At 38.8% G+C, this 10,899-nt stretch overlaps 1 pseudogene; it reads right to left on the bottom strand.

The window, feature by feature from the left end:
* Positions 1-3,019: 3,019 nt before the first annotated feature.
* LOC113086218 (NACHT, LRR and PYD domains-containing protein 4C-like) lies at positions 3,020-8,970 on the bottom strand (annotated as a pseudogene).
* Positions 8,971-10,899: the final 1,929 nt, after the last annotated feature.

Consider the following 10,899-nt stretch of genomic DNA (forward strand, 5'->3'; position numbering starts at 1 on the left):
GCACACATTTTCATTACGCAGAACATTTTGAGCGAGTCTTAATGTTAATGAACTTCACTAAACAGATGTGTGTGTTCCGCACAAACCAGCAAAAGGTAAATATGCAAACATGTAGGACAAGTAGACAATGTATCCGTATCTAAGCTGATTATTAGCCTACTCTTGAGAGAGAACTGATTTGGTTTTTGAGAGACTGAGACGCGCAGCGCTGCTGTTTGATTGTTGAGCGCGCTGTGCTTATTCCATTCATTCGTATCATATGGTAGCCTAAGCTTTCAATATTTGCCTTTTAAATATATACAAATAATATAACGTGTAGCTATGATGTATTATTATAGGTAAAATTACTCTTGCAACGCTCTGATTTCTGAGAGATGCACAGAGAGGCGACAACAATGCAGTGTTTGATTCGCGCTCTTTTCACTCATAAAGTTTACATTCATTCACTTCTGGCGCTGATGCCCTGGCTCACCTGTTATCTAGCAAACACCAGACTGTGTCAGCTTTAGCCGAGTATTCAGGCAGAATTATTTCTTGTGCGTTATTCGTTTTTTAAGCCATTATCCGTGCCATTCCGAATAAGGTATTCGGCTTCAGGCACAACCCTAATTATTACATTACATATTTTATTTTTACATGCAACATAGATAAGGTCATATAGTAACAGCTCCACGCAATATTGTAATTCTAAAATTCACGTCGTACTTGCAAACACTTTGTATGCATTATAGTTAATGCATGCTAGAGTAGTCGATTGTTTCCGACAGAGCTCGACTAGTCTATGCAAGCACTCGTACAGTATGACAAAAATTCTGTTGTATTTATGTGCGCATGTCCAGTAGAGCCAAATGTATCCATTCTAGCCTTGCTGCACGCTTTTGTCATATCCCGAGCTTTGCGTGTGTCTGTGCACTGTGCCAATTAGGCATAGTCATATACATTTTTGACCACAGATATAATCTCAACAAAAAATAAAGTACATAAAAATTATTTGACCTTACAGTTCCAAACTTTGTTTGTTTATCCAAGTTAAGCTCCCAGGGTCGGACTGGGGGTAAAACCAGTACTCATTACCAAGGCCCCAAAGGAAGAGAGGGCCCTTGAAAAGTATGAATCTGAAATATATATTTTTTACCTGGATATTTTCATGGGTTGGGGGCATGGGGGCCCATCAGGACTGCCTATGCATAGGGCCCGGGATCTTGTTTAACGCCCCTGTTAGCTTTAACCCTAATTATACACACTTGAACCTAATCAAGCTCTTACTAGTCACACTAATCTTCCAGGTGTTTTAAGGCCAGTTGGAGCTAAACTTTTCAGGACATTGGCCATCCAGGATCTAGTTTGGAGACCCCTGTCAACAGGAGTTGTTACTTTGCACATGCTTTTTGATCATTACAAATAATAATGTAAAATGATTTTCTTAGAATAGGAGATATGCTTTCTCTCGCATCACAAACATTATCAGTAGTTAAGTATGTGGTCTTGAAGAGGACCCTTTTTTCTTTCATTTGGACTCGGTCTTGGACTTGGACTCGAAACTTTTGGACTTGGACTTGACTTGGACTCGAACCTCTTTGGACTCGGTCTTGACTCGGTCTCGACTAGTCCTGGACTTGGACTTGACTTGGACTCGCCAAAGCTGGACTTGACTACAGCTCTATTTGTCAGTTTAAACGTCTGCGTTTAGCTTCAAATGGCATCTTTGATGACATTATTTTATAAGAATGATTTGTATTCTGATTCTGATGTCCAAAAGCACAAGAACATTTTTTTTTCCCTTATTCCATGGATTTTACCCGTTTCCTTCTACTTGTTCCCAGGGTTTTTCTGCCACCACAACGCATGTGCAGCTGCAAGTGACGTAACGGTGACTACTCCAAATTGGTCTAAAAAAATTACATTAATCAATTTAGCAATTTTTGAAGGGGACACAAATAATACAGCTAAAATTGCAATTGTCAGGACAAGTATACACAGCCTTACTACTATTATGCTGGGTTTCCACCTAAATTACCCGGAACAATTATACCAGGAACTTTTTTCCCAAGGAACTTTTTTCCCCCCAGACCTGTTGCTTTATGCATTTCCACCTCGGTCTAAAGTACCAGGAAGATTAGGCAAATAGACTGGTGACGTAGGTCTGCACACATTTCTCAAGACAAAGTACATACATTTTGGACTGTAGTTTCGGATTTTGCGGATTCGACTCGGGAGTGTGATGTCCGCAAATCCGATAATTCTGTAAACAGCAGCTTACTTGATCACATCAGTCAGCTCGCCTTGGCTACTGCTATTGTGCTTACTGCATATTTACAATAAAATAAAATAGGATATCAAATATCAATGCCTCCTTTCATTTAAAAATAATAGCAGCAGAAATGTACTTAGTTCAGGAAAGTGTGTATATACAGCCATTACAATGAAACAATATAATCTATCAATTGCCTCTTTTTAATTTCATTTTAACATAAATTAAATCAGACCAAAGATTACTTGTTAGATTTACCCCAAACAAATTATATTTTATGTTTAACCACTAAAGAGACATCAGAGCCAGCGGCAAATGTCAAAAGGACTAGCAGAGGTGAGGCTGCTCTCGGCAGATACATGAGCACTGAGCTTGTGCTGATCGCGTGGAGCTCACCGTGTCCGAGATCGGCAAAACACATTTTTAAATAGTCACTGTCTTTATAAATAAACCACAGATTTGAATTTTAAACAACTACATTCTCGCCTGAAATACTTTTAAAATTACATTTCATGACACAACAGTAATATTTTGAAAATGATCCGAATAAATGGTGGTTGAAATCACAATGTTGCTTGAACTCAACCAATCAGCAGGTTTAGCACCCAAGTCACGCCCCAGAAAGTTCCAGAACTTTGAAAAAGTACTAACTCACTGGAAACTGTGGTGGGTCAGTGCAGTCTGGGTAATTAATGGGTTACACTTTTAAAATACTTACTTCAGCTTTTCCAGTCTACACTGTACATTTTTAAACAAAGTCAAGATGATCTTCATTCCTGGGTTTCCTAGTTCATTCTCACTCAGATCCAGCTCTGTCAGATTTGAAGGGTTTGAATTTAGAGCTGCAGCCAGAACATGACATCCTCCTTCTGTGATACAGTTGTTCTTCAGACTGCATAAAGACAAAAATGTTTTAGCCGACAGTTGACAAATACTGGTGATGATGATGATAGCCCCATTACGAAAGTCACATACTGTATATTTTTTTTTCATTCAGCAGTCTCTAGTAAAAAACAAAAACAAAAAAAAACAGCAGAAAGAATTAAAAAATGTCCTTGTAACAATGAAAACAATTTACATCGAAGAGTTGTGGAGTAGAGCAGCAATCCGGTCGGTGGTAGATGATACAAACCCGATTCCAAAAAAGTTGGGACACTGTACAAATTGTGAATATAAACATAATGCAATTATGTGGAAATTTAATATTTCAATATTTTATTCAGAACACAACAAATTATATATCAATTTTTTTAACTGAGAAAAGGTATAATTTTAAGGGAAAAATATGTTGGCATCAACACATCTCAAAAAAGTTTGAACAAGGCCACTGTGTGGCATCCCCTCTTCTTTTTATAACAATCTGCAAACATCTGGGAACTGAGGAGACAAGTTGCTCAAGTTTAGGAATAGGAAAGTTGTCCCATTATTGTCTAATACAGGCTTCTAGTTGCTCAACTGAATTCGGTCTTCTTTGTTGCATCTTCCTCTTTATGATGCACCAAATGTTTTCTATGGGTGAAAGATCTGGACTGCAGGCTGGCCATTTCAGTACCCCGATCCATACCATCAGAGATGCAGGCTTCTGAACTGAGCGCTGATAACAACTTGGGTTGTCCTTGTCCTCTTTAGTCTGGATGACATGGCATCCCAGTTTTCCAAAAAAAAAAAAAAGCTTCACAATTTGATTCGTCTCACCTCAGAACAGTTTTCCACTTTGCCACAGTCCATTTTAAATTAGCTTTGAGCCCAGAGAAAACGCCTGCGCTTCTGGATCATGTTTAGATATGGCTTCGTTTTTTACCTATAAAGTTTTAGCCAGCAACGGCGAATGGCACAGTGGATTGTGTTCACCGACAATGTTTTCTGGAAGTATTCCTGAGCCCATGTTGTGATTTCCATTACAGTAGCATTCCTATATGTGATGTAGTGCCATTTTAGGGCCCAAAGATCATGGTCATCCAGTATGGTTTTCCTGCCTTGCCCCTTAAGCACAGAGATTGTTCCAGTGATTTTGGATGATATTATGCATTGTAGATGATGATAACTTCAAACTCTGCAATTTTTCTCTTAGAAACTCCTGATATTTTTCCACTATTTTTCGCCACAGCATTGAGGGAATTGGTGATCTTCTGCCCATCTTGACTTCTGAGAGACACTGCCACTCTGAGAAGCTAATTTTATACCCAATCATGTTGCCAGTTGACCTAATAAGTTGCAAACTGCTCCTCCAGCTGTTCCTTATATGTACATTTAACTTTTCCAGCATCTTATTGCTACCTGTCTCAACTTTTTTGGAATGTGTAGCTCTCATAAAATCCAAAAAGAGCCAATATTTGGCATGACATTTCAAAATGTCTCACTTTAAACATTTGATATGTTATCTACATTATATTGTGAACAAAATATAAGTTCATGAGAACTCACAATTTACTCACAATTTGTATAGTGTCCCAACTTTGGAATCGGGTTTGTAGATCAAGTTGGAAGATCCCACACTTTGCATGAAACTGTTCTTACACACTCATTACACACACATCTGTGCGTATGTACTGTTAATAAATGAGGGCCCTGGAATGTAGAGTTCATGCTGGAATTAAAGCCTGCGGATTTTACTGAGCTGAAGCAGTTCTGTCCTCAATTATGTGGCAAATGATCTAGGTCCACGTTAACAGATGGATCTGTATTCTAACCAAACACTAGGGATTATTACACAAACTTACCTCAGTATCTCTAATTTGCAATTAATATTCTTCATGCCATTGCAGAGCAGCTTCACTCCTGAGTCCTGCAGATAATTATTGTTTATGTTCAGCTCTTTCAGATTAGTATCTGATCCAAGAACTGTAGCCAGAGCTGGACAGCTTTTGTCTGTTAAGCCACAATCATTTAACCTACAAGAAAAATAAATAAAATCACAGTTAGATACATGTAATACATTTTTTAAATAAATTTACGGCAATTATTTTTATATGAACAGTAAATATACATCATATATACATATATAAGAATTGTATTGATTAAAATTTCCTACATCAAACAAATTAGAATGCTTGAATAAAATATGTAAATGAATAATAGGTTTATATCATTAATGGCAATGAGTTTAAAAGTGCTGCTCTATTATCTGGATGAGTGTCTTGAGGTGGAGAATCTGGAGTTTAATAATTTTCCACATTGAGGTTATGCAAGAGTAAATCTCTTTTATGGCAGAGGTTTAAGAAGTTGAACTGCATATTGGAGTAGAAATAACTATGGAACAATGTGTTTTATAATAAAATGATGTGTGCGTTCATCCGAAGAATGCAAACCCGCATTTCATAACACTCTCTCTGAAGTATTGTGTTTGGATGGAGAATTTCACACAAAAATGATGTCAGTGCATTTTCTTAATATTAATTGAACAGCAACAACAGATAAATCACTCTTTAATAAACTTTAATACATATTAATCTTTAATTTCTACAGTAAAATTACAATGCTGTTTTACATTTAATTACTGTTTCTCTTATTTGTATCTTTTTCAAATCTATTATTTGTATCTCCATTGTATTTATTTATGCTGTTGCTTGTAGTTAGATAGAATATTCTTATTTTCTGTATGTTTAATTGAAAGTATAGTTTGTCCATAAAAATAGCACATACCAAACTGTACAGTGATACAAACCAATCCATGAAAAAGTTAGTGTAAATGAATGCAATTTTAAGATGAGAAAAAAAAACGACAAAATATATTAAATAACTTACAGAGCTCTTTTGCAGGTTTTGATGACTGCTGATAATCTAATGAGACACTCGTCTGATTTCTTGAATTTCTGAAGCTCAAACTCCTCCAGCTCCTCCTCTGATGTCAACAACACAAAGACCAAAGCAGACCACTGGGCAGGTGAAAGATCAGCAGATGAGAGACTTCCTTTGCTAAGGTGGGTCTGAATGTCTTCCACCAGAGTTTGGTCGTTCAGTTCATTCAGACAGTAGAACAGATTGATGGATCTCTCTGGAGACAGATTAGACTCTAATTTCTGCTTAATGTACTGAACTATTTCCCTTTTGCTTGTGTAATTTCTTTTTTGCTGTGTCAACAGACCCTGTAAGAGTATCTGATTGGACCGGAGTGATAAACCAAGGAGGAATCGAAGAAAAAGATCCAAGTGTCCATTATCACTCTCTAGTGCCTTGTCCACTGCAGTCTTGAGCAAATGAATCATGGTTTCACTTTTGTTTTCCTGTTCTGTAGAGTCTTGATCAAACACACATTTCTTGTTGATGTCTAGAAACAGATGTGCATAAAGGGCTGCAATAAACTCTTGAATACTCAAGTGAACGAAGCAGTACATGGTACCAAGAAGGATCCCTGTTTCCTCCTTAAAGATCTGGGTACACATGCCTGAGTACACTGATGCCTTATAGACGTCAATACCACAGGCTTCCAGATCTGTGTCATAGAAGATCACATTGTTTCTTTCCAGCTGATCAAATGCCAGTTTCCCCAGTGAAAAGATGGCATCTTTATCCCAGGAAACATCTGGTGTATGTTCTCCATCATACTTTCGTCTGCTCTGCTGGATCTGAAATCTGAGGAAGTGTGTGTACATTTGTGTCAGAGTCTTAGGAGTGTCTTCAGTATTTGACGCCTGCAGTGTTTTGGAGGCATCATCAGCCTGATTGTTTTTCACAACATTTTTTCTTTTCTCCTCTAAAATGTTCTGGAGAACAGTGGCTGAAATCCAGCAGAAGACTGGGATGTGGCACATGATAAAGAGACTATTTGATTGTTTAACATGATCAATGATTTCTTTGGCCTGATTCTCATCCGTGAATCTTTTTCTGAAGTACTCCTCCTTTTGTGCATCATTGAATCCTTGTATCTCTGTCAGCCGGTCGATACAGTCAGGAGGAATCTTACTGGCAGCTGCTGGTCTGCTGGTGATCCAGATGAGAGCAGAAGGAAGCAGATTTCCCTTGATGAGGTTCGTCAGGAGAACATCCAGAGAGACTGGTGATGAAACATCAGACCACGTCTCATTATCCTTAAAGTTTACAGGAAGTCGACATTCATCCAATCCATCAAGAATGAACAAGACTTTGAATTGATTTCTTTTTGCAAAGTTCAGTCGTTTTGTCTCTGGGAAAAACTGAGTTATAAGGTCCATCAAACTTAGTTGTTCTTGCCCTTTTAAGTTCATCTCTCTAAATGGAAGAGGAAATATTAACCTGATATCTTGATTTTATTTTCCTTCGGCCCAATCCAGAACAAACTTCTGCACAGAGACTGATTTTCTGATGCCAGCAACTCCTTTTGTCAGCACAGTTCTGATCTGCTTGTCTTGTTCAGGTGCTTCAAACAAATGTTTGCACTCAACCTGTATCTCCTGTGATTCATGACGTCTGGAAGCAACTTCAATCTGTCTCACCTCATGTTCAGTATTGACCTGTTCACTACAACCCTGAGTGATATAGAGATCTGTGTAGATGTTCTTCAGAAGTGTAGAGTCACCTTGCTTTGCAATTCCTTCAAACACACATTGATACTTCTTCTTTAGGCTACACTTTAGCTGATGAATGAAGAACAGTTCATCTAAACAGAAACAAAAATACAGATATTGTTTAATCTTATTTTCTCTCTACATTTATAATTGACAGTCTGACAGATGATTACGAATCTCTTACCTTCTAGAGTATCAGCAGCTTCTTCTTCCTTCATCTCTCTCAGGAAGTAGAGCGTGAGATCAAGAGCTGCTTCTTTCATACTGCATCTGTTCTCATTAAAGTCCTTCACAAAGTACTGCATGTCCTCTTTTTGTAATATTTTCTTAAACTTTTCCAATTCTTTCTTTAGAAATTTGATTATTTTGTTCTCGAGATCCTACAAAGAAAGACAAGAATGAATGACAGAAAAAAATCTTCATCTATATTTGGTCTAAGTTATTTATTAAGTAGTTAAAAATATTCATCAAAAATCTATTTGAGACAAACATTAATTTGCTGTAAATAGTAATATAAATAGGCTTTCATTTTTATTTTATAGGTTCTTAAATAAAAATTAGAATTAAAAGTTGTCACACTCTTATTCAATAATATATTTGTTTATTATAATTATTAGTAGTGTTATCATATCCTTTGTGTCAAATTGATGATTTATGACCCTGTTGTATGGCATAATTTATTGGGGTTCCAGTCAGCACTGATTGACAGGTTGTCACATGTCAAATGTGTACATGGTCAGATTTGGATTGATTTATGGCTATATTACCTGTCTGTTACAGTGACTGCCATGTCACTGGGTCCTGTCACCCCTGATTGACATGACAGAGGTGTGTGTAAATCAAAAGATCAAACAGATGTCAAATCTGACTGTAATAATATTATAACTCCATATTCATGCGGAAGGAGGAGGCGGGAACCGGCGGACAATCAAATGAAACTTTAATAATCACAAAATAAACAAAACAGCGCATCAGCCCCTCACGGACGACTGATGCACGCAAATAAAAACCAAAACATAAAATAAGGCCCAGGCCTGGTCCTCTCTCGTCCTTCACGGTCGTCGCTCCAGTTTTATAACATTCCATCTCCTACGTGGGACTCGAGACCAGTGGTGGGGCGTAGGTGCAGCTCATCTCCAATCACTACACCTGGCCTCACTCCTCGTTCCCACGTCTCTCGGCCCCGCCCCACTCGTCCCATACCCCCATCGCTCCTCGCAGGCCGTGGGGTACCATCGAGACTGCGCTCTACTCCCCCCCCCCTCCCTTGGGGGGGGACCGCTCACGGGGACCTGGGGGTAGGACAGACGAGGCGAGAGAAAAGGAGATGGAAGGAGGAGCGACAGAGACGGGAGAGGGGAGAGAGAAAAAAAAAAATTCCGGTTCCCAGACCTACTTCTGCTCGTCCCTCCACCAGCTGGGTGATCTCCTCCGCGGTGCCTGGCGGTGGCACTGGACAGCCCTCGGCAGACGGCACGACACTCCTCCGCCGCCCAGTGGACGGCAACGGCTCCTCCGGTTTTGAGCAGCTGGCAGGAGTCCCCCATTCCCTGCTCCTCCAGATTCCTTCACGGAGGCAGCAGGCTCCGGCCCCCTGGCGAACGGCGCCGACTCCTCTGCTCCCTCATGGAGTACGTTAATGAACTTTTGTTTCCTTATTTGGTCACCTTTGTTTTCTTGTTTTGGTTAATTGATTATTCCCCACCTGTATCCAGTTCCCTCATCACCTTCTGTTTGCTTAAATACCCTGTCTGTTTAGTTCTTCTTCATCCGTGATTGAATGTGCATCTGTCTATGTATATTGTGATGTTAATGCTATTATTGTGAAGTTAATGCTGTTATTGTGAAGTTAATGTTTGTACTGTATATAGTCTGTAATCTCCTTCGTCATCCAGTAAACTACTCATTTGTTCCAGATCCTCCTCTAGCACTTTATCCTTCGTTAGCACACACACCTAATTGTAACATAACCAGAGCTGTGGGGGTTTCTGTGGCGTTCCTTGCTTCCTTGTTTTCTAGGCGCCAGAGCCCAAAGCTTCTGCCCTGTCTGTTTTCCTCCTGTAATTTAGTCGGTGTAGTCCGGTATAATGTTTGTTAATGGTAATGTGGTTTGTTTGGGGGTGGGAGGATATCCAGACACGTTTCCATCTCAAACCTCTAAACAGTTCAGTTCAATTAAAGAGTTCACCAAGAACATTACCCATCACACTTTCTATATGCTTCTGAACAGGTGTTATGTTTGGGCATGTTCTTTCAACCTCATATGTATGTGTGTATGCTAACACCTCTGTAGGATAATTATAAACTGATCTGTAGGTTGAATAGATATACGTATGAGGAGTCTTAAGTTAAAAATGATGCAACATCCTTGCTCACCGTCCCTATCCACCAAATCCACCTCACCTAACAATTTACTTCTGACGGAGAAGGAGGTTGTGGGGTCTAACTGACAGTGGATGTGTTAGTGGCTTTAAAACATCCACCTCATATTATATGCACAGAATCATGCTTTAGTTCAGTTCATGAAGCACAATAAAACAACAATGGTTGACCATGGTGCTGAACAATATTGCTTAAAATAAATCAAAGTACTGTACATAACATGATATGGCAAGACAAACAAATTTTAAATAAGCAGTGGTTTAGCCAACGAATCAACACTTTAGCTGATTCTTTGAGCGCTCTCTCTCTCTCTCTCTCACACACACACACACACACACACATTGGGTTTCCATGTTTTATGGGACATCCAATGGTTTTTATACAGTACAAACTGTATTTTCAATCACCATACACCAACCTTACACATAAACCTACATCTTACAGAAAACTTTGTTCATTTTATGATTTTCAAAAAACTTAATTCTGTATGATTTATAAGCTTGTTTCCTCATAGGAACAAAAAAAATCCACAAGAATGTGAGATCACTGTCCCCATAACGTAGGGTATACCTGAACCACACACACACACACACACACGTTTGTTTTTGTGTAAAGTGTGTTCATCCCATAGGTGTAATGGTTTTTATACTATAGAAACTGTATATTCTATGGCCCTACACCAACCCTACACCTAACCCTAACCCTCACAGGAAACTTTGTGCATTTTTACTTTCTCAAAAAAACTCATTCTGTATGATTTATAAGTGTTTTGAAAAATGGGTA

The sequence above is a fragment of the Carassius auratus genome, unplaced genomic scaffold (assembly GCF_003368295.1).
Source record: "Carassius auratus strain Wakin unplaced genomic scaffold, ASM336829v1 scaf_tig00042960, whole genome shotgun sequence".
In the NCBI taxonomy this organism is placed as follows: domain Eukaryota; kingdom Metazoa; phylum Chordata; class Actinopteri; order Cypriniformes; family Cyprinidae; genus Carassius; species Carassius auratus.